This window comes from Danio rerio, chromosome 3 (assembly GCF_052040795.2).
Source record: "Danio rerio strain M-AB ecotype USA chromosome 3, GRCz13ab, whole genome shotgun sequence".
Lineage (NCBI taxonomy): Eukaryota > Metazoa > Chordata > Actinopteri > Cypriniformes > Danionidae > Danio > Danio rerio.
In genome coordinates this window covers 35,034,634-35,060,704 of record NC_141023.1, presented here as the reverse complement: position 1 = coordinate 35,060,704, position 26,071 = coordinate 35,034,634, and the positions used below count along the sequence as shown (strand labels likewise).

The 26,071-nt window shown below is 34.9% G+C and overlaps 1 protein-coding gene across 30 annotated transcripts in view; it reads right to left on the bottom strand.

The window, feature by feature from the left end:
* The window catches only part of tnrc6a (trinucleotide repeat containing adaptor 6A), a 109,631-nt gene extending 84,531 nt beyond the window's left edge, over nt 1-25,100 (bottom strand). For 15 of the 30 annotated variants that reach the window (XM_087243180.1, XM_087243205.1, XM_087243194.1 and 12 more), the window contains 2 exon segments: nt 25,000-25,100; nt 22,429-22,548 (listed from right to left, as the gene is read on the bottom strand). The gene's annotated coding sequence lies outside the window, so the exon portion shown is untranslated. 30 annotated transcript variants of the gene reach the window in all.
* Between the last annotated feature and the right edge of the window lie 971 nt (nt 25,101-26,071).

The following is a 26,071-nucleotide window of genomic DNA, read 5'->3' as shown; positions in this document are numbered from 1 at the left end:
CAATTTTTCAACTTAAATGGAGTTCACAGTACTCATATAAGTTAGTTTTTTTTAACTCAAATGGTTTGTAGCAATCGGTTGCCTCGAATGTTTTGAGTTCTCTTCATTTATTGGGTTTTACTGTGCTCAAATTGCTTTATTTACTCAAATGTATAAGGTTCACAGTACTCATTAAGATTTGAACTTAAATGGTTTGTTGCAATCGATTTCCTTATATGGTTCGAGTTACCTTAACCTCTTGGGTTTTACAGTGTAAGGGTTGGGATATGTTCTCCAAGTTTCCTTTCCCTGATTTCCATGAAATTGCATGTCTAATTCAATGGATGGTTTGTCTAATTCAATGGATGGTTTAAAAATAACAAGAAGAAAAAACTCAGTGCTGTTGTCAGGTCATTGTCAGGCAGTTGCTGGTGTTATTAATCATTTTTAGCAAAGTGTCATGTCTCTCTGCGTCTATTTTTGTTTGTTTGTTTAATGTAGCTAGGTTACACAAGGTTCCAGGTTTTATATAGTTACTAACACATTCTCAGAGCTTTGAAGAATAATATACATTTGCTAATATTTTTAATATAATTTAATACATTTTTTAAAATATAATTATATTTTATTGAATTTTTCAAGATCAACCACAGAGAAACACATATACACACACATACAACACTCGACACTGTCCCGGACAAATCCCATACAATGAGTAAATGAGCAAAACTACAATGACAACATAGTTTAGCGGGTGAGAACAGAAAAAAAATAAAGAAAAAAAAATAAAGAAATAAAATAGATAAATGAAGTCTCTGAAGAATCCACAGAGGTTGATTGGCTGGTTTGTTCATCCTGATATTTGAGAATTTAACCTCAGACACTAAAGAATTTTTTAATAAAACAAGTTCTCAGAAATCTCAGTCTTTTTCTATCTGAAATCATGTTCGCAATCCACATTTGAAATGAAGGGGTGAATATGAATTACAATGCCGGAGCACTAGCCCTTTAGCCACAATCATACCTAAAGACAAAGACTGCTGGAGTCCATCTGGGAGATGAGAAATGTGTTGTGCATATCCGAATATAGCAAGTTCTTCATCAGGTGGTGAAGATTTACTGTAAGCTTTAGAATACCAATCAAATATGAGTGAACAAAATGTATATAACAAAGGACGAAACCAGAAAGCATGAGAAGTCGTGTCTTCTGTCACTTTGGACATGTAACATAATGGTGATACGGAGGAAAACATTTAATGCAACTTGGCATTTGCTAAAGGTTTTTAATGTGGCTGCTAACACGCTCTCTATTATTTTGTTTGGGATTAGCAACTGCGAAGCTCTGCAGTTGGATATTTATTCTCAGTAGATTATTATGTAGTGCTATGCATCTGCTACATGATCTTGAATTTTTTGCATGGTATTATGAGGTGGCTAACAGCTTGTAAGTAGTTTTAATGTGGTGATTTGCATTTAGCATAAGGTTCTAGTGTTTTTTAACATAGTTTACATCTGTAAAATGGTGTTTTTATGTGACATTTGGTTACTAACGCATTGTCATTTAAAATGATTTCATTCATTCATTTATTTATTTTCCTTCGGCTTAGTCTCTATTTCAGAGGTCGCCACAACACAATGAACCGCCAACTATTCCAGCAAATATTTTACACAGAGGATGCCCTTCCAGCTGCAACCCAATACTGGGAAACACCCATACACTCTGGCATTCATAAACAGGCTAATACACAACAGCCAATTTAGCTCACCCAATTCACTTACAGAGCATGTATTTGGACTGTGGGGGAAACCGGAGCACCCGGAGGAAAGCCACACGTACACGGGGAAAGCAAGAAAATTCCACACAGAAATGCCAACTGGCCCAGCCGGGACTCGAACCAGCAACCTTCTTGCTGTGAGGCGACAGTGCTAACCACGGAGCCACCTTTAGCGTGATTTGCAGTTTCTAATGTATTCTCTGTTGTTTTTACAGTCATACGTGTTGGCTAGTTAATATTCTCGTGTTAAATGTGATGTTGTGTGGTTGCTAACATGTTCTTAATGTTTTAGGATGGTTTTAAGATTATGTTATGTAATTGCTAGTGTGTGTGGTTGTTTACACATTTTCAGTGTTTTGTAGCATGATGCTAATCAGTGACTAAAGCAAACAGCTATATATAGCTATATATATAGATGCTACACAGCTGCTAATCTGATCTCTCTGTAGTTGCAGCGCATACAGTGGTTTTTAATGTGATGCTATATGGTTGCTAATGCATTCTCAATGGTTTTCAGTGTGGTAGAGTTGCTAATAAATTCTATTTTTTCTAACTGTGATGTTATTTAGTTGCTAAGGCATTCACTGTGATTATAACATGATGCTATATGTTTGCTAACTTATTTTCAACTGCTTTTAGCATAATGCTATGCAGCTGCTAATGCATTTTCGGGCATTTTTATAATAGAGCTATACAGTTACTAAGGGTAGGAACATATAGATGAGAATATAACAGCAGATGGCATGTAGTCAGTATTTTAACATCATGCTTTTCAGTTTTGCCCTAGAGTTGTTAGTGATACATCTTAGAGTTACTCATGTGTTTTTAGTGGTTTCCTACTGGAAGTTAGCCCAGTCAGTATCTATGATAGGCTTTATGGTAGGTTTTGCTTGGCAATTCAATAAACTTATCAAGCAGACAAGAAGGATACAACTTTCGAAGGCAGTAACAGTGCTGTCTGATATTTATGCAGTGACCACAAATACCACAGTTTTATCTAGCACCCCTCACAGTGTGTGTGTGTGTGTGTGTGTGTGTGTGTGTGTGTGTGTGTGTGTGTGTGTGTGCGTGTGTGTGTGTGTGTGTGTGTGTGTGTGTGAGAGAGAGATAGAGAGAAAGAGATTTCCTTTACAATGAGCAGCTTTGTTTGATACCTTCCAACAATCCCCTGCATGATTGTCCACACTGAAGCAATTAAACAAGGGAAAAGGAAGTCTGCATATCAATTCAAACTTGGTTACGTAACTCCACAACACAAAACCCTGGGCATCTCTGCATGACATTCAATACATGGGATGACGCATAAAAGAGCACATTTTTTACTCTCTGACTCAGTAATGGCCAACAGGGAAATGACTGCTCCTCAGCCCGGGCTTTTGCAGAAACAGACTAAACAATCTGACTGACTGTCAACAACAATCAAAGCAGAGCACAAAGGCGCACACACACATATACGTACACACACCAGCGGTGCAAGAGATGTTTTGTCCTCTCAGTGTTGCTGGTTAGGTCAGCAGGGGGAAAAGAACTCACTGTCTTAGTGCTCTTGTTAAGAAACAGTCAGTGTTTGACAGTCTAATTATCGGCGATTTGTCAATTGAGTTGAATTGAGCTAATTACCAACGTTATCATGGGATAGGGCTGCATGACATTGGAAAAAACTGACATTGCAATATTTTGTATTTCTGTGGTTATACATTGGGATATTAATGTAATTTCATATAATGATTTAAATGACTCTATTAAAAATTCATAATTTTACCTTGTGCTAATTATACTGAGTGTGTTTGTTATAAAATATAAACAAATTACAAGAATAAATGAATAAAATAGAACAAAGATACAAATTAAATAGACCAATACAAATGAAATGCTTGATGATTTTCTGGATGTTTTAAAAGTATTGAGTTAAAATGTAAAATAACAATGCATATTCTTCAAAAAAACTGCAATTCATCTGTGTTAAAGCACATTTTAAAATTTATTATACCCAAATAGCTTAAATTAGCTTGACATTTTAAAGTTTTACACACCTTAAAATGAATGTGTTCCCTGCAGTAGTTAACTTATACAGATACATTCAGTGATAGTACTTTTACTTGCGTATGGTTTTTCCTCCACTGATAAAAATTCAAACCAGATGGTTACTTATAAAGTTACTTATAAAGAGAATGTTGCTCGGTCATGTTGTTGTAATGATTTAAGTTGACTAGTTACACTTTAAAATTTTTTTAATCAAAATCGTGAATCTGACAAATTTTATGAAAAAAAACTTTGATTATTTTTTGCCATATCGCCCAGCCCTACTCGAGTAAAGGTTACTTTTTATTGTAGTTTTTATAGTATTTAGAACAGACACAATTAGTAATGGTACTTTTACTTCAGTATGATTTTTCAGTACTCTTTCCACCACTGATAAAAATTTAAAGGTCAGACTACAAATGGCATAAGTGTCTAAAATATCAACAAAGAGAAAGATATCTACCAACACAACATATGAGATTTAATTGAGATAGAAATCACAGTACCACATATGAGTCAATATTACTCTTATGTAGATTATGAAAGAAGGGATCCCAAAATTTGTTAATTAAAGTGTATTTCCTCTAGATGTAAGACAGATCCCATCTTCAAAAGCCATCTCTACTTTATTTGTATTGTTAATAAACTATTTCCTGGTTAATTACAATCACAACTAAAAATTGCAGATTGTGCAATGTGAATATTGTATATTCACACAATGCAATAACGATGCTGAAATGATATATTGTACAGTCCTACCATGGGATGTCTCATCTTTGACCCATATGTGTGCATTGCAATTCATGCAATAATAATTGTTCATAGAGATATTGTTGATATGGGTACATCTGAGAAATTTGACTGGTCTCAAAAATATTTATCTAAAGTTAAATAATTGGATAAATTTTTATATTCATAAAATTAAGAGGAATACATTATTTGTTTCATTAACAAATGATTCTTTGAATTTTGATTTGAATTTCAGATAAAAAAAAAGGAGGATCTAAAATAAAGTTTAAATAAACAATTTTATTCAGCATGGATTCAAAAAATGTATTAAAAGACACAGAAAATATATTTAAACTATAAAAACTGCAATTCTTTTTATATTGATATTCACGCCAAAAAATGTTGCAAATTTAAATAACAGTTTTCTCAAGAATATTAAGCAGCACAATAGTTTTCAATCCAGATATTATTATCTTGAGCACCAAATCATCATTCATTCTTTCATTGATTCATTTTCTTTTTTGCTTAGTCCCCTTATTCATCAGAAGTCGACACAGCGGAATGAACCACCAACCTATCTAGCATATGTTTTATGCAGTGGATGCCCTTTCAGCAACCCATCTCTCGGAAACATCCATACACACTCATTCACACACATACGGACAATTTAGCCTACCCAATTCACCTGTACCACGTCTTTGGATTTGTGGGAAAACCGGAAGAAACCGACGCGAACACAGGGAGAACATGCAAATTCCACACAGAAATGCCAACTAACCCAGCCGAGGCTCGAAGCAGTGACCTTCTTGCCGTGAGGCGATTGTGCAACCCACTCCACAACCGTGATGCCACTAAATTATCATAACAAATTGATTTATATCATGTGATACTCATGTCACGACACATCACATGATCCAATAAATTCCAATATACAATCCCAAGATTTTTTTTCAATAATTATTAAAACACAAAATACTTTTTTAAAAATTGTAACAATATTTCAAAACATCTGTCTAAACATTTATTCTTACAAACCCCAAGAAACATACATTAATTGTAAAATAATACATTTTTCTGAGAAATAAACACCATCCAAAAGAACATATTCACAAAGTTATAATGAAGTCAATGCATGCCATACATATTGTAAACGCTGAAACATCTCTGTAACTCAATCTTATGATGATCACATGTTTCCCACCCACCTCCCACAGAGAACACCACCAACAACCAGCTCTAATAACTCTCCCACTTTCCCTTTGCTACAATACAACCTCCAAACAGCAGCACATTCTCTATTGTTTCTGAAGCGATTCAGCCAACCATTTACACGACACACGCCATACAGTAAAATACAGCACGAGTAACATAACTAAGCAAATTATCTTTATAATATAGTTCGCAATGAACGAGACCCTAGCATAATAACCTCAAACAAGCAGAGAAGCAACCCTGCAAGGTTAAACAAAAGGGCTTTTTGTCCATTCCAAAAGAGTCTGTAATCAAGCATGCTATCTGAGCCTAACAGCGAACCCACTGTTACTGCGCCACGCTTGCGATTTCAATGACAGCATAACAATATTTACATGAGGGCTCTGAATACACACCACGCATGACAATAACTTCACTGTGGAGAAGCACAGATGAATGGAAGCGAGTGTCAGGGAACTTACCCAAGCGGCTGCAGCACATAATCAGAGTCAGGCTGTTCACAGACACACACACAGCTCCAGCGACACACACACTCAAACAACCAGGTAATGGGGGAGCATGCAGGGAAATAGCATTTCCCCCCCTTTATTATCTCTCCTGCCTTTGGATTTAGACATCACATGTGGTGCTGAGCAGAGTCATGTGACTGTTGACTAAGGGGTCATGTGACAAACAGAGACTCCCCAGGCTTTAGGAATACCTGGGGAATACAGGGGCTGCGTCTGAATGCTGCCATCAAAGGATGCATCTTAAGTTAGGAAGGAATCAAGGCACATCCAAATCTTATTCTAGCTTCACTTCCTAACTCCTGAGATACCTTCGGCATATGATCCATTTTTGAAAACAGCCAGGATGAATCCTTAGATGCCTTTGATATATCGCAATCCCCTGTGTATGTCATATTCTTTACAGCTAATAAAACTTAATATGACAGACACGGATTGATAGTTACATAGGTAGATAGGTAGGTAGGTAGGTAGGTAGGTAGATAGACAGATATATAGATAGATAGACAGAAAGATAGATAGATAGATAGGTAGGTAGGTAGGTAGGTAGGTAGATAGATAGATAGATAGATAGATAGATAGATAGATAGATAGATAGATAGATAGATAGATAGATAGATAGATAGATAGATAGATAGATAGATAGATAGATAGATCCATCTATAAAACAACAGACAATAAAATGATGAAAATAATAAGATAAAGATGCAATCATTACACGCAAGGACAGAGAGATTGTTTGGAAATCTGCAATTTGATGACTGACATTGAAAATGGCCTTAAACAATAAATAAATGAAGTACAGAATGTTACGTTTTCAAACACACAGACAGCTTGCATGTGCACAAATTGCATTGTATCAGATTAATAAAGGGACTAAGTTGAAAAGAAAATGAATAAATCTATCAGTGCTGGATGAGCTTGCTTTGCGACGCCAACTGCTGGAGACTTGTAGCTTGTTTTTATATAACAACTAAAGAATCGTTAAATGACGAGAAAGTATCGTCACATCTAGATTTCTGTCCCTTAGTTTACACAGATTTCACTCTGCACAATTAAACGCATCAATCTGCTTTTTTAAGCCTTAAAGATTATAGGTGCATACATTTATGTTTCGTGTTATTGCATAAATATTAATCTAACGTTTTAAATTAATAGTCTATGGCAAACAATTTAGCTTACATTTAGAAACACCCTGACATTTTGTATTTACTATGTATAAGGTGGAACAATTTTCTATTGTATACCAATTTTTCCACAGTGAAATGCTTAGTACTCTTGAGTAAAGTAACTATTCATTGAAGTTTTTGTAGTTTTTAGAACGAATACAATCAGTAATGGTACTTTTACTTGAGTATGATTTTTCAGTACTCCTTCCACCACTGATAAAAATTCAAAGGTCAGACTACAAATGACTTGCGTGCCTAAAATATCTACAAAGAGATAGATATCTACCAACACAAGGTGGGAGATTTATTTGAGACAGAAATCACAGTACCACATATATGGCAATATCCTAAATATAACTCTTATGTAGATGATGGAGGAAGCGATGCCAGACTTAGGTTAATTAAACTGTATTTTTTCAAGAAAAAATTTACTTGTGTCCTTTGTAGTGGACATTGCTTCTGAGCTACTCTGTCAAGTCCTGTTGTACTGTTCAGAGGACATCCTGGGCTTTCTAGTGATATGTCATTTGATTGGCTGGCATGCTAGGAACCACTTCTTACACTGAATCCAAAATGGCCGACATACAAAAAAAAGCACATTTTATGGGAAAGAGAGAGGTATGTAAAATTTAGCTTTTTAATTTTGTTATACTATTAATTATATATATATATATATATATATATATATATATATATATATATATATATATATATATATATGTATATATATATATATATTATTTATTTATTAAAGTGTCAGGAACAATACATTTAGCTTTCAAAGCTGCTAACTTGTTTGTGTTTCAAAATATCATCCTTTTTTAAATGTCCACTATAGTGGACACCAGGACCATCTTAATGTAATTAATGACTGCATGTTGTAGGAGGCTGAAGCAGAGAGGATTCTTTATAAAATAGTTGAGAGAAACTCTGATTTAGAGTCCGACAATCAAACAATTAAAGACAATTAGAGAATGACAATTGGTTTTAAATCGCTTTTATGTTAAATTTGTTTTGGATTAACATCACTTCTTTTCTTTCTTTTTTTTTTTTTTTTTGAGTTCGGCTCTCTTTCAGACCAAACTGTTTCAGGAATTTCAATACAAAATGAAAAAATGGCTTTTGATTTGTTTTTGTTACATTAATAATGGATTATTATCCCTTTATAGCCATATCCTGTGCAGTTTTGTTGTCGTTTCGAACTAAAATGGTCCTGTGGTCCACTACAGTGGAAATGCTGTAATATTTAAAATAAAAACAAAAAGTAAAAACTTTATTGTAAAAACCAAAGGATGTAGGAAATCACAAAAATAGGGGGGAAAAAACATTTCTTTGGGTCTCAGGAGGGCAAGACAGGCCCATTTTCAAAAGTCATCTCTAGGGTAGCACTGGATTTCCATTCCTACAATATAACTCTGTTAGTCACCAATGTGCCCAGCATTAATGCTAACTGTACATAATAAAGTAATGACGAAACTGTGTCAGAGTAGCCAAAAAACGGCCAATTCCAAGGGTTTTTCATATTCTAAGTACCACGAAAATAAAATCTCTTGTAAATGCATTTATTGACCGACCTTTTTGACTTTTGATGTCATTTCAGTATTTTAATTATAAATTTTTATTATCATCATAATAGTATATGAACTATCCGTATTGAAATGAGCTGTAATAAATTACATTTACTTAACGCATGCATATGCTTTATCCAAATCTGAATAATGAGATTTGTTATCTTAAATCTGTCTCCCCAATTGGTGCATTATGCTATTGATTAGAACAGGCCCGAAGGTGATCCTCGTGCCGCACACCACAGAGTTAACAATAAATATTATTGACGGAAGTAAAGACAAGAAAGGAAAATGACAACAGTGAACATTCTCTCGTCATCTACATCATTTGTAGTGTTATAAAGTCTACATACTTTGCACCTTGATGTTTTTTTGCCTGATTTTAGTTAGATCAGAAAAAAAATCATCATTGCCTGTTTATTTTAGTTTGATCATTACATAAATACATCAGTATAAAATACTAGCTAATAAAAATAATTTCTCTAGAGGAGGAGTGCCAAAATTTTTATCATAAAGAGCCAAAAACCAACCTTGATTGAGGCTAATGGTCTTAAAGTAAATATATTGTACTTACCATAGGTAATTTCCTAATTTATTTAATAATATTTAAAAATAACTACAAAATGGTTCTTTATATTAACTAATAGAGCATAATTTGTTTATATTTTATAATGTACTTATTACAGTAAAAACTATTTTTTTTTATAACAGAATAGTTACATTAGTTTACTAGTCAAGTTGACTTGATTTGCCCAACAATGCATAGTCCTCTGTCAAGTTACATTGTTTACATTTTTTAAAAATCTGATTTATTTTCAACATTTAATTGAAACATTTCTTTTCAATCCTTTTTAACTGTCTTCTCAGATGGGACGGTGGGCCAATTCAAAGGTTACAATATGCCAATTTTGGGCATGTCTGCTCTATGAAAATATTATAACACAGTACTCAACAACACATTATATTTTAATATCCCCCAGTATTGTGTGCAGCCCAAAATTAAACATTATCTTAATTAACATCAAACTATCTATATTATTTGTTGCAGATCATTAAATTGTCATGCTTGACAGTAATTCTTGCTTGTTATCATGGACTTATTAAGTCCATCTGAAAACTGCCTGATTGAGCAGCAAAACAAAAAACTAGACAAATTTTGAGCTTACTTTTGACTCATTTATGAAACGGGGTGAATTTTAGCTTTGTCATTTGCTGTTTGTCATGCAGAGGGAACTGAGAGGTGATTAACCTCTCCCGACCGGCAATCAGATGGTTGGATGAACTTTTGTCAGACATTTTGATTGACCCTCATGAGAGTATCACACAGCTGAATCAGAGCTATGAACCGACTGGCATGAACTCAGTATCTGCACTGACTGTGCCTGTATGAAAACAGATAAATAAACCATACTGGCCACTTTTTTGACATTTCTGCACAAAGAAATGTGCATATCACACATCAAACATTTTTCTCCCTTGAAAGCATGGCTGGATCTAAGAAAACTGCCCCATATTCACTCATTCATTTTCAGTCCACTAAAATAGTTCACTTAAAAGAGTGAAGCAAAACTCTTAAAAGAGTGAATTCAAGCACTGTGCAGTGCAGTGGAAGGGATGCTTTTTTTGCTTTGCTGGTTGCTAAAATTGTAATAAATAAAATAAAAATTAAACTGATTACATGATATCATGTTCATTTATGGTTAAATAAATAGATAAAGGGTTCTTTAAAAAAAGCCTTTCATTTGACAGTGACAGTGTTTCATGTGATTTATAATTCACACTTCAGAATTCTGTAATGAAGGTGACCAAAAGTCCCTTTTATAAGGGGTTGTGTGACAAAAGTGTGTGAATATAGCCAGCTTCTAATGATAAAAACTCTTATTTTTATTTTGTATAATAGGATATATGCCGAGCTAGTGCTGTTCCCATGCTGATACACTTCCGGTGACATATAATATAATTCATATAATAAAGATATAGCGGGGGAAATGTAATTTAATGCAGTACTTCTTGTACAAGCTGAGACTCACTTTAAATCGGATATCACTCAGCTAGTGGAGATCGCTGATTTTTAAAGAAAACAGACCTTAAACGCACCGGATTTTGCATTGGCATTCAATTCGCCGGAAGCGCTTAACCCAGGTTAATGGCAAATTAAAAGTCCTATTAGCATGCTTCGGCATATACCCCATTACACTTGACACAAACAGTCAGCAGAAACACTTGGACATTCTCCATTTAAGGGGAAATGCCCCGCCCATTAGTGAATAGCTCTCTCATTAGCATAGATTAGTCTTGTTTTTAAATCTGCCACTATGCTGACACATAGGTATTTGTAGCCCCACAAATACAATAGTATGGTGTATTTTGAGCTGAAACTTCACATACACACTTTAGGTACATCAGAGATTTATTTTACTCCTTGTAAAAATAGGCAATAGGTTCCCTTTATGGGAAACTTACACTGAAATGATTCAGTGTTCAGACACAGGAATTCATTTTGCACACAAACTGTCACAGTGCATTATGGGCACCAATTGCCACACATAGACTTTACTTGGATGGGTCGCGCAAGTATATTAATGGCTGCTAAAGTATATAATAGCCAAACATCCGCAATCAATTAACTAGTGCAAAATCTCTTCTCGCCCTACACATTTCCTATGTCTCGTGGTGTGTGAGCAAGAAATGTCACCATTCCCACAGGCAATCTCACCTGCTCTGCAGAGACCCACAGAGATACGCCTTTTTGGGACTTAAAAAATCCATCCGGGGTTTCTAAATCCCTTAACATGTACGGGATTTGGTTTTGGAAATTACATCTTAACTGGCTGCAAAATACATGTACACGTTAAATGGTTACTTATTAGCCTTATTTAAAAAATTACACTTTTTATTCTTGTAATTATTATAATTTTTAGATATTTTTATTTCATAGATGTTTTTCTTCTTTATGTCATTTTCCTCTCATTTGCTGTATATATTTTTTTATTTAATGATGTTGATATATTACATATTTTATACATATACAATAACATGCTTTGGCAATACAGTACAAAATGTCAGCAGCAGGTTTTACCTGCCAGTGGGTGCACATGGCTCCTGAATACAATAAAAATAAAACAAATAGTGGATTTCTTAAAAAAAAAAAAACTTGAACCCATTGAAAAGAATAATAAGTATAATAGTATAATAAATAAAAATACTGTTAAAATCACTTTTTTTTGTCGCATGTATTTAACCATTATTTGCTGTGGTTAAAAGGTGTGTTTCAATCCATCTACAGCGCAAGTATATTTCAAACCTGTGAAAGGCAAAGATGGGTTCTCCAGCGGTTGAAAGTACATTGGTTGTACATTCGTTATTTCAGAGCATTTTGGGACTGATTGAGTGCATTTCAGAACATCCACTCTGGTTTCAAACACAAACACACCTGACTGCTTCCTCAAATAATGCATTTAAAGTCAGAGATTTTAATTCAGTGTTTTGATACACAGGGGTGGCACTGTGGATAGCGTTGTTGCCTCACAGTAAGAAGCTGGTTTGAGCCCCGGCTGGGTCAGTTGCCATTTCTGTGTGGAGTTTGCATGTTCTCTCCATATTTGCATGGGTTCTCCCATGGTGCTCTGGTTTCCCCCACATGTCCACAGACATGCGCTATAGGTGAATTGGGTAAGCTAAATTGTCCATAGTGTATGTGTGTATGTCCTGGTCCTCCAGGTTGGGGGTTGAGTGTTCCTCCTCGTTAAAATGAGATGTTACGAAACACCAACATGATGTGGCTAAATATCAACTTCAACTTAAATTGAATATAGAGTAGGTGTGGGGTTTTCTTCCCTCGTAGCAAAGTAACAGTAAGAATATTTTGGCTTAAGCCATCAAAAGAGAAGAACCGCCCCTCCAAACGCTGAAGCAAATGCCACTTTGATTTTGGATAGAGCCCATTGTCTTTCTTCTGAAACAGCAATACACTTTCGGGTTCAAGGGTTGCAGAGGTGTGTTGATTTTACATGTATAGTATGAGCATTCAAGTTGCTTCTTGACAATTGGACTGTATATTATATTTCAAACACTGGCTTTACATCACATGTGATCTTCTCATACAGTGTGAATTATTACCTTGCGGAAATAGCATGGAAATCACACAAAATTAGAACAGTGTATGGGAAATAGGGGAAACACCAGGGGGCAGCGTCTTCTGTTTCCCTCAGCCTCTCAGTGCAGGTGGCATCAGGCATGCAAATCAAAATGAAAAGGGGGCGGGTGAAAGGAGCTGCAGACAGAGAAAGAACCCTGGCGTGAGAGAGAGAGAGTAGAAACACTGCAGAAATGCCTGAGTTTCAATGAATATTTATCAGCTGAGCGACAACCCCCCCCTCCAAACCCTGCTTGGAGTGGAGCCTAATTCATTTGAATGCTTGCCTTTGTTAACAGCTAAATCAGCAGGGCCGTTTGCCACTCCTGAGCTGTTGCGGGGCACACTCTACACTGCGTCACACATGCACTGGATACCTTGCGAGCAGACACACTTGTCCCTGTACACTAGCGCACTCTGCTTCAGGGTGAGAGGTTGACAAAACCTCCATTGTGTAAATGTGCAAAAAACGCTGTTGTGTATTCAAACAGCAGCTCTGACGCTCTGCTCTTGTAACACTCAAGCAATCCTGGTGCACCTAAAATACAGCTGATCGTCTGATGGTCGTTTGTAATCAGAAAACATAATGGAATTAAATATCAACAAGACATTTCACTGTTTATGGCGGGTTCAACAAAGATTAGAACTATAATAATAATAATACTTACATTTGCATTAACACTATAAAAACTCATTTGGTATAAACTTTAATCCATAGTGACAATTAAATCAAGAGATCAGAGGTAATATGTATGTGCTTATTTATTTATATCTAATTTTATTTATTTCTAATTTTATTTATTTATTTATTAATTCATTCACTTATTTATTCATTTATTTTTGGATGACTGGAAAGTTTCATATAACAGATTTCATTGTTTATTTTCTGCAAGATTATTAATGCACGTCCTGTTAGTTGTGATCAATTTCATTCAATTCTACTTTAAAAGAATAGCAGACTTCACAATGCAACTTTACTGATGATGGCTGGCATCACTATTAGCATAATTAGTCTTCACTAATAAAAAAAAAAAACACTGACATTGCCATCAGAACCAATTATACTTCAAAATGTGGCAGACAACAAAAGTGCATTGCACATATGATACGAGCTAAATTGTCTGCAGTTGTGGAATATATTGTTATAGATTGTTTGCTTTTTCAAACAGACCTTTATAAAGTTATACTATTATATTGCACTTTCAATGTGAGAAATTAATACTTTATAATAATTCAGAATCGATTATATTATATTCTTACATATTTTATTATATTTTATACAACAGTTCTGTCTGGTTATTTAATCTGATTGGCTAATAGCAGTGCGATATTCTGCAAAATAACAGCACTCGTACAGCCTCTGAACCCTTCACCCTTGTGTATTACCCCGCCCACATACAGCAACAAGCAGAGGACGCTCTACAGTTTAACAAATATTGCTGCTGTTGGGCAACATAATGTACTTTTGAGGCTTTTTAATTTGAGAATGTAGTTTAAATTGCAACTATGCAGTTTATTTACAAGGATAGTGCCTATTTTAAATATTTATAATTTCTGAGAGGCATCGCGTCGGCAAGCATTAGCCTTTCACTGAGCAGAGCAAAGACGGTTGATGTTGTTCATCTACAAGATGTTGACAGAGACCGCATAATACGCCCTTAGAAGAGAAAAACTGCGTAATTTTAAACTACAGCTGATCAAATCATTATTAAACTGGTAAGTGAATTTCTGTGCTCTATTTTGCCGGCCCATGCGCAAAACGGAAAGCGCAGGGCGCAAACGCTTTCAGGGCGTGTCAGAATCAATATTTACTAATTTAAGGACGGGAAAATCCGATTTGCGCCATGGCGCATGGTCTAAAAGGGTTGAGTTTATTTTCTTAATTAGTTATAGGTGTCTTTTGAGAATAAACCAATCAGAGTCTCATCTCCCATTCCCTTTAAGAGCCAGCTGCGTCGCGCCATAAGCGCATTTGCTATATTCAGGACGCAAAGAAAGAGGAAGTGGAAAAACTGAGCATTTCACAAGCAAACAGTTAACAGTTTTTTTTTTTTTTTTTTTTTTACAGAAAACTGTTTAACAGAGCATCTGAATGAGAATGAGAGATAATCGACCTACTTTTACTTTCGCTCTTGGATAGGGAAACCTTTACGCACAGACATCAATTAGCCTATAAATAATTAATTTTGTTTGTTAAGCGCAAATATTTGTTTCAAAACTATTTTTAAATTCAGTTCTAATTTCCAGCAAACGAATAAATGAACAATAATAACGAAGTGTGGTCAAAAACACATGCTGGTATATGCATGTATATAAACATCCCCATATGGTCTAAAACCTGCAGGTGGGAAAATCTAAGCTTGTTTTTAATAAAACAAATATAAATATGGATATAATAAATAATACGGCTAATAATAATAACATTATACAAAAGCAAATTGTTATGAATGAACTGAAAAAGCCTCCCGAGATGAAGGCAAAAAAAAACAGTGGTTTTTCATATTTATCTAGACTAGAAAATAATGTGTTTTGTAATATTTTAATCCTTTATATTTATATCCTATATCTATTCTTATTATATCCTACATATAGGCCTTTCCTTAATATTTAAATTTTTTCATATGTAAAGATATTTGCGTATTGCTCTACATCTTGTGTGTAGGCTATTAAGCAGTGTAAGTGAGGCGCAACTCTGCGCTGGAGTTTAGACCGGGTTTGTTTTGGTCCAGAACTCCTATGGGCGCACATATCAGCGCTAATGCATTTGCTCTTTAAAGAGCATGGCGCAACGCCTCAAAATGACTCTTGTGCCAAGCTGAAAATAGCAAACAAGTATTGTGCCGCGCCTTGCGCCACATTGCGCCGGGTGTATGATAGGGCCCTTTAAGTTGATCTCTTTCTTTTTAATGTTGTAGTGCTGTATTTATACCATAGTAAATGTAGTGTTTTGAGTGTGAGATGGGATTCATATCAGGAATGTATTTATTTTGTGTTGGTTATCTGTTTGTTTCTAATGAGTCTCCAGTTTTTGTTACTGCAGACAAGTTCAGTAAAAAAAAAAAAAAGAAATGCATTTAGCGTTTTACCTTATCGTGAACACAACAGTAATCTGGTAATAGTTGCACTGCTTTGGCTTTTCCAGGGATAATTATTGTGATCTCCCGATTGCAACAGAGAAATACTAAGACATGTCTCTAGATGATGGCATTCCATGCCATTCAGCCTTATAATCTTCAAAATCAGTTGTTTTGTCATCACTTTAGACATTACGCTAGAGAATCATTCAAATACTAGCTACTAAGTGATGTTGGTTAAGTAGTAACAGCTTCTGCCGTTCTGACGTCGCTGCAGATATGAATGAATGGTGGAAGAAAGTAGTTCCTCATACAAAAGGGTTTTTAGACTCCGTGTTTGATTTTCATTTTTATATACACGATTATGACGTCAAACTGTTGTATAATTACAATATCACACTCGTAGCAGTGCGATATGGCTGTATATTTTTACAGACATACAGCCATATTGCACTACTATGAGTGTGACATTGCTCATATACTCTATTCTATTCTATTCTATACAACATATTTATATTTACTTATATTTTAATACACGCTGATATTTCAAAATTTCCATTTCAAACTGATGAACACATAACCATAATTTAATTTAGTGTGGAAAATGTAATGTAATTTGTAAATCATGTATAGCCAATCAAAGCTTTTATTTCCTTTTTTGCAATTGAGTTGAAATATGACTTGAGCAAAATCATGACAGGTTGTGTCAGATTCAGCCGAATGATTTTTCCTCCCTTAAAGTGATGTGCCCATTGTTGTTTGCCTTGCAAAATAAACTAAACCAGATGAACGTTAAGCTTGCACAGAGCTCTCAGAAAAGGACGCAATGATGGAACCAAGCAGAGGGAGACAGACAACGTCTCGTTCCTTCACAAAGCTCATTGAAATTCAGTGCACAGCATTGGCAAAGGCGGGGCCTGGCAGCAGTGCTGGCATACGAGAGATTCAATCAGCGCCTCTCAGCACTGCAACCACTGATACAGAGAGAGAAACAGCCAGCGGCAGAAGCACCAATAACACCAGAGCAACTGCACGCATAATAGTGCTTTGTGGCCTGGTATGAACCAATGCTCAGAAGACAATACAGCCATGCAGCACTCTTTTAGTGCCACATCACCAGTTCAAATGATCAGCATGTCAATTTTCCATGCTGTTAAATTAAGAAAAGCAGATAATATATTTATATAATACATAAATAAATAAACAAATAAGTCAATCCATTTATCAACATCTGCTAAATCACAAATCAATTTGACCTAATTGTCTGTTGTTTTCAGAGCATAACATTTAGTGGCCTTGTGGCATAAATTTTATTTAATAACTTGATTTTAAAGACACAGTATATCATTTTTATCAGTAGAGGGTGTGTCTTCACAATAACAAAAAAAAGTGTGGTTTGACGACTTGTAATCGAGTGTGTAATCATCATGGATAAGCTAAAGTATTCAAAATTTATTTTCATGGTAGTATAAAGCAGAGTAAAGGCTGATTTTTACTTCTGCATCAAGCGTATGCGTATGGTCAGATGCAACCTGCGGGCAGTCGCATAGTCCTCCACGTGGCTGATGCACACTTCTCAAAAAAGGTAACTACATTTCGCAACAACGCGTAGCGCAAGCTCTGTGATTGGTCTGCTTGGGTAACGAGTGTGGGTAGTGCTGCGAGACACGAGCCTGATGGAGCAAGTGTTTACAAGTGTCGAGTCCTGTAAAGTGGCTCCAGATGGAAACTTTTGTTTTGTGTTTACCTTGTGATTAAAGTTGTTGCATGCCCAACGGTTCCCGCCTCTGAATGAGCGAGTTGTACATTAAGGAAACATTCAGAAAAAAACGAGACACCTATGAAAAAAACTCAACACAGAGCAACATTTAAACCTATTGCCAGCTAGTGGTTTGGAAGTGTTATTGCAGAGCAACCTAAACAGCACACGGAAGTATAAATGCATTGCTAGGTCAGGGCTCAAAATTAAACTTTTTGCTTGGTAGCACCGGTGCTCCTAACTTTAAAATTGTAGGCACATCAGACAAAATTTAGTCACACCCACCAATTATAAGCAACGTAATTACAAGTTTTATACAAACATAGCCTATTTATTGCATTTGAAATGAACAGTAATCAAACTAACAAGCAAATATATATATGCAAGTGTGAGGAAAATATGTCTCAACAAAATCCCGTTATCACAAGAAAATAGATTTTTATAACATAACTGAGTGACCAAAAGATACACGGATCGCTCACCGGCCCTACTTGACATTAATGAGTCTGTTAACAGTATAACTGTGTTGTTCTCACGGGTGCTGTCTGAAATTGCACTGATGCTTTTGACATATACTGTACCTTATTATATGCATACGTCATGTTAATAACAATACTGGTCTTTTTATGAGTAGCGATGTTAGTTTACTCAGTGCAAGCCCGTTTTCGATGGTGTACGTGGTGTTAAATTTGACATATAGCTGCCACTTGTATGGCAGATGGGATCTGGCGATTATATGAAGGATTAAACAGAAGTTTGTGCTAGATGTGGCAAACAGTTACCTGAAAATTCCATTCCACAGACTTTTCATAGCGGACTTGAAGCCAATGGAAGTCTTTTATCCACTCTTGGAAAAGTGTAGATGGTGGATTAACATTCACCTCATGATCACTAGTAAGATGTGTCATTATTTGTAAATTTAAATGCCATGGTTTCTAAAACAAAATCTGTCAGTGTTCAATCTTCATTCTCATCTTCAAGGCTTTACAATTTTTCGTGGTAGTAGCTCTCTCTGTCATCCCAAGCCAGAAGGCATTGACTGAGTGATTGACAGCTGATATTTCAGTGCTAGAGCATTTGGCCAATAAGAAGAGCATGAAGGCGGTGCAAGCATTACAGACTTGGCTTTGTTTACAGCAGCAATTTGACATGACAACTGTTTTAAACCATTCCTGAGCCCTGCGTTTCGGGTTTCAAGTGCAGAGATGCATTCTGCGTTAATGTCTCCCAAATCTGCGCATGTGGTGAACATTTTGCAGTAAAAACCGGTCGCAAACAACAATTTAATGCAGTCGCACAAATACTCCCAAATATATTTTGAGGTCGCATAGATAAAATTTCGGGCGCATATGCGACCAAAATGGTCGCAATTTCAAGCCCTGTGGGTACAAGGTAGTCGCCATGCGTCACAGAGATTACTTGACGCAGAAGTACAAATCCGCCTTAAGTCTGAAAACCATCAAAGCGAAATAAGACGCTTAAGCAATAGCTTTGATGAGAGATAAGTGTGACATGGCACAAAAGCAGTGGAGATTTTATTATGCCACAGTCAATCGTTTCCTGTTCTTCCTCTCATGATCAGATGGGGAAGAAATAACGCTGTTTTATCATACTAAACACATTTTAAGTTTCTCTTATAATGCCGCTCTCTGCAGGTTATTAAAACACCCAACATATTAAAGCATTTTGGTGTTTCCGTTTTCTTTAAAACTAAACTGAAAAGTGGGAATTAAGGGTGTCACGTCAAAAGCATGGCAACACAGCACAAAGGCAGATTCACTAGATAAAACTGCTTTGGTTTGGTTCAGGTAAACACACAGCTAATGTAACTCCAGGTAGATCTTAAATGAATTACAATGTCATATCCTGTTGAATGACTTTAATTATTTCAAAGATCCCTATAGCCGTTAACATCAGATAGATATAAATATTCAACACTTCACCATTTTTCTCAAAAAAACATGTTTCTAAAGGTGCTGCTGAAATCTTCCCTGGATGCTGATAAAAACCAAAGAAATCTACATATGCAACAAAAACAAATCTAATTAGTTTACAAATTAAGTTATGCGTAATAAAATTAAATGACGCAGGAAAAAATTATTGAACATGTGAAGGAAGGGAGGTGTAGAAAGGCAATGAAAGCCCAGACAGCAGCTGAAATCTCTCAGTAATTCTTTAGCAACCCTCTGCCCTTCCTGGTTGTAAATGAATATTAGCTGCTTCAGTCCAACATCTACATTATCAAGATGATGAAGATTAAACCAGGGTGGACATTTCAGCAAGACAATGATCCAAAACACAGCCAATGAAATTCAAATGCTTTCAGAGAAAGAAAATTAGGCTGTAGAATGGTCCAACTAATCACCTGACTTGAATCCAATAGAAAATACAAAATAAAGATCAGATTTAATAGACGAGAACCACAGAACCATCAAGATTTTTACACTGTCGAAGTCTGTGAAAAACTTACACCTGAGCAATGCATGTGACTTCATTCTCTATATGAGAGGCGTCTTTAAGCTGACAATACTAAAACAAGCCTTTTATATAAAGTATTAAATACATTTTAGTAGTACAATACATTCTACTTGTGTCTTTTCAATGTAAATACACAAAGCAAATTTTTCAGATTAGTTTCATTTTTATATTTTATTTTATTTTATGAATTTTTTTTTACCAAAATCGGGTTAAATTCCATGTCAACAGCTCCTTTAGAAGAAAAAACATGACATGTTCAATACTTATCATTCCCACTGTGTGTGTGTGTGTGTGTGTGTGTGTGTGTGTGTGTGTGTGTGTGTGTGTGTGTGTGTGTCTAAAGCCAGGCAGTGGCGCAGTAGGTAGTGCTGTTGCCTCACTCAGGTGAATTGGGTAGGCTAAATTGTCTGTAGTGTATGAGTGCGTGTGTATGTGTATGTTTCCCAGAGATGGGTTGCGGCTGGAAGGGCATCCGCTGCGTAAAAATGTGCTGGATAAGTTGGCGGTTCATTCTGCCGTGGTGACCCCCGGATTAATGAAAAGGACAAAGCCGACAAGAAAATGAATAAATGAATGAATATATACATTCTGAACCATAAATATCATGTCATGAAAAGCATGTCTCTCTTACTGTTAGTTTCCTATAATAAAAAGAAAGCATTAAAGTAGCTAAACCCTGAAAGCATTAGTTAGCCAGTGCTCAAAATAACCATTGTTATCCATCAACCTTTGTAAGTTTCTTGGCTCTTGTGAGATGATAAGTGCTAAACATAAAGACAGAGTTACTGCTAGGATGTGAAATGCTTTAAGTGGCTGACAGGCCAAACATATGGAGGCCAACGGAGCACTGCTGGCACCGAATCTGCTTGTGTGTGCCAGGTGAAGGGAGAACCCTGCAGAGCAATACCACCCGACCAGACACACTCATTAAAAGAAGCTGCTGTACTCTGAGTCATCTGCTTCTGAAAAGCAAAGCTTCATGTTTACCACAGTGATGCACAATACAGATAAAATACACTGGCTCGTGTAGCAATGCTGATCCAGTAAAATATGGGTAAGACAAGTGCGAATCAGCACCTCCCACAAGGTCAGTCTTAAAGGAATAATACATCCAAAAAAATGTAATTACACACAATTTCACTAAACATCAAGTGGTACCAGACAGCATGTTGAACACAAAAGAAAATATTTAGAAGAAAGCTGAAAACCTGTAACCATAGACACCCTTAGTAAAAAATGGTTACAGCTTTCTTCAAAATATCTTCTTTTGTGTTCAATAGAAGAAAGAAATGTAAAAAGGTTTAGAACAAGTAAAGGATGAATAAATGATGACAGACCTTTCAGATTTGGATGAAATATCCCTTTAAATATGAGCCAGTCTAATCAAAATAAATGTTTTTTGAAAGATTTTGTGACAAGAATAATAGAATGAAAACATCTACCTTTAAAAATGTACTCACATCAATTTCTGAAGACCAGACACAACAATAAGCATCACTATTAGTTTAAATGAGACGGATATGCATATGCTTCATTTTAATGAGGCAGACTTGGCATGAAGCCTGGACGCAGTATTAAACTAGACTCAAAAGCAGGTGGAAAAAAACAAAAACTGTGAGACGTCACAACCAATAAGTGCATCATAAAATGAAAATCTGATGTGATTGTTTGGATATTGCTATATAGGTAAACATAACATACATTTCTGTGACTATGATAAAAAAGATTCATTATTCCTTATGTCTAATTTTTGATTGGATGTATAAACAATCGAACCAGTGAACCTCTGGCACAGCTAATTTATAATAATAATGAAACTATCTGACCAACAAACAGCTTTCAAGGTCAAACAGAACCATACCAACTGCACCATTTGGCAAAGTTGCTCTGTATTATTATTGCATCGCACTAATGCACTGTATTGCTAATACTCTTGTATGTAAAGAGTGTCAGGCCCATATCCATTCCCAGCCTTCTTTCCCTTTCTGTATGTATGCAGCAGGGTAGAGGGTTTGCCCTTACCTGGCATGCAGCACAAAGGACTCCCAGAGCGCAGTGTATGGCAGCAGGTTTTAGCAGACTCGCACACTCAGCACACCGAAAGCAGAGCCAGACATGGCGGCAGGGGGAGACTGGAGGAAACTGGAAGCAACAGCACAAGAGGGCAAATCCTCATGTGAGGACACACACTCACAGGGACATATAATATGCTGGTGCCAGCCACCAACACTGTGCCAGCTCACCAAAGGAATGCCCTTTTTTAGCCAAATAACAACTTGATGCTTTTTTTTTTTAGGTCTGCTTTGTTTTATCTAACACAATTTAAGAAGCGGAAAATAATTTGTATTGGTATGTGCTTAAAATCCTAGATGTATTGTGCCCCACAACACATATAATTTAGTTGTTATTGTTTATGATTTTATGTTATATTATTTTCCAAAAGGCACTTTCACATAATTTAACATCTCCCTTAACTTTTAAAAAAATAAATGATATTAAATTACACACACACATACACTACCGGTCAAAAGTTTTGGGCCAGTTTTTTCAATTATAAATTTTAATTAATAATTTAAATAAAGGTGTTACAATCATTAAGACATCATTTATAAAATCTAAAAAAATGTGATTGTTAAATACTTAATTATTAAATATTTATTTATTACTTATTGTATTTAGTTTCCAGTCATTATTGCTTTTATTGCTATTACATTAATAATTATAATATTAATGATAATAATAACAACAATAATAATAAACATTAGAGTGATTTTTAGAGTGATTTCACAATTTTACTATTTGTACTGTATTTTTGATCAAATACATGCAGCCTCGTTGAGCAGGACAAGCTCATTTAAAACATTTAAAAATCCTACTGACCCCAAATCTTTTGACCGGTAGGGTGTATATATATATAACAGAGGGAAGGTTTTTTAACATAACATTAAACATAGCTTTAATACATCATTTTTTGAGGTGTCCATTCCATTAATTGTCTTTGCAATGGTGACAGTAAAATTTTACTAGCCGTTTAGCAAAATATTTGTGTTCATTTTAAAGTTGCCATCTAAAAGCTTAGCTAGGGTGATTAGGTTAACTAGGAAAGTTAGGTTAATTAGGCAACTTATTAGAAAGCAGTGATTTGTTCTGTAATCTAATTACATTTTTAAAAATTGTATAATTAAAAAAAACTTTCTACCGAAGAAAAAATATCACAGAAAACACTGTGAAACTTTCCTTGCTCTGTTTAACATCACTTGGGAAATTTGGGGAAAAAAACATACAAAGTAAGGATGAAGTTTGTACAAACAGACTTTGATAATTCTGAAGTTCTACTTCAATATTACTAAAGTAAGGGTGATGATTCATGCTGCGACTTTTAGTGAATCATATTTCAGAGAATCATGTTGTCCCTAAAGGGCACAACTTCTATACAACGTTGTTGCCCATTCTCAATAGGAAAGTAGCTCAAAGCCGTGCAAAGAGGGAAAATTGTTTATCTCTTTCATTTTTCTTTTATTATTTATTAAAATGCACTTCCGGTCAAAAGTTTGGGGTCAGTATAATTTTTAAATGTTTTAAAATAAGCTTATTCTGCTCACCAAGGCTGCATTTATTTTATCAAAAATACAGTACAAATTGTGTAAATGTTGTTGCACTTTAAAATAACTATTCAAGTTTATCATTTATATTAATCATTTTTTTTGTGAATTTAAACATAAATTTTCAGCTTACTCCAGTCTTCGGAGTCACATGATCCTTCAGAAATCACTCTAATATTAATTATTATCATCATTATTATCCTCATAATTATTATTAATGGTAGTAGTAATAAAAACAATAATGACTGGAGTAAGCATTTCATTTGAAACTACATACAATAAGATAGCAGTTTGAAAAATATTAAACAATTTAACTTTTTACATTTAATAAATGCAACCTTGAATCATTTTCTTAAAAAAAATAAAAAATTTACCCCAAACATTTGACTGGTAGTGTACAATTCAATTGTATTTATATATTAATTTCAAGACTTAAATGATAAAGTGAGTTTTTCTTGTGCATTCACATTAATGTATAATGTATTTTGCATATAATGTTAAAATGCATATGTACAACTATTGTCAAAACAGGAACATGAAACATTGATCTTTTTTTTAAGTTTATCCCAGTAAAATGTATCTTTTCTGTTTAAAAATTTGTGTTGTTAAGCAATCATTAAAACTTTAGAGGATCCAAATATTAGCATTTCTCAGATATCTCAGATATAAAGAAAATACACATGTTAGTTTAAAAAGGGGATAAAAAATCTCAACTGATCTAAAGAATTTAATTCGTACATTGACAAAAAGTTAAAGAAGAAACCAGTTATGATTGTTTATATGACTTGTCCACGTTGATACAGAAAATAAACATAAGGTATATGAACAGTTATTATACGTATTAAAACGATTACGATGACCTTCAACTGACCTAAAACCCACAAAAAAAATGATTTGGTATCACTCTTGTAAACATCACAATATAAATCCTTATCTGTGTTTCATAAAGGTTTGAAAATCATAAAACCTGTGTTCTGCCCTTTTTATTTACCTGCAGAAGACAGAATACTTTTCGCGATAAGAATGTTAGCAAACCTTAAAATCTTGACCCCTTGCTTTGGGCTTTCACTCATCGAATCATCAAAATGAATCGTTTTTTTCCCACCTTTTTCCGGTTGTGAATATCCGTTTGCGCCCTCTTGTGGTTAAATAATCTGTTCTGAACGACAGATAATAAACAATACATGGCTTATTGTTGTTTTATTGCTTAAAATTTTTCATTATTTGCATGGAAAACAATTAGACGAGCAGGAAAGGTCTTTTATGGACCAAAATAACAAAAACATCTAGGTCTGAATCCTAATTACAACGCTGACCTAGCGGACTCCTGCAGGAGTGTGCCCCTTCCTGTGGGCTTTTTGTTTTGTCCCGTGATAGGTTCCAGCATTATCACTGCACACAACAAACGTCTTAGTATTATTTCAGGTCGTTTTTGTAAGGCAACTGATTACGGAAATAACATTTCTGCCGTCCTCATGTGGCCGTCAAAGGAAAACGCAGCCGGTTTTCACAAATCGAGTGTTTTCCCTATAAAATAAGGAAGACGATACGTATTTTGTGATATGAATTACTTTAGTAATTGTAATTTCATGTTGCCTAAAATTAATAATTATTTTAGATAATCTTAAAACATTTATATTTATATTTAAGAAGTTTTCGAGGTTTTATTTAATAGAAAACAGATAGGAGTAAAACTCATGAATATGTAATTTCTTATTCTTGAACTGATGGCTTGTAAAAAAAATAATTTCTCTTTGTAAAATTTATAAAACATGACAGACTTTTTTACAGTTAAAATCAAAATAATTAGCCCTCCTCTGAATTATTTTTTGCTGTATAAAAATTTCCCAAGGGATGTTTATCACAGCAATGACTTTTTAAAAGTACTTCCTATATATTTTTTTCTTCTGGACAGTCTTAATAGTTTTATTTCAGCTAGAATAAAAAAAATAAATCAGACTGTCTACAGAGCAAACTATTGTTATACAATGATTTGCTTAATTACTAACTTGCCCAATTAACCTAGCCAGGTCTTTGAGAACTAGTATCTTGAAAAAGATCTA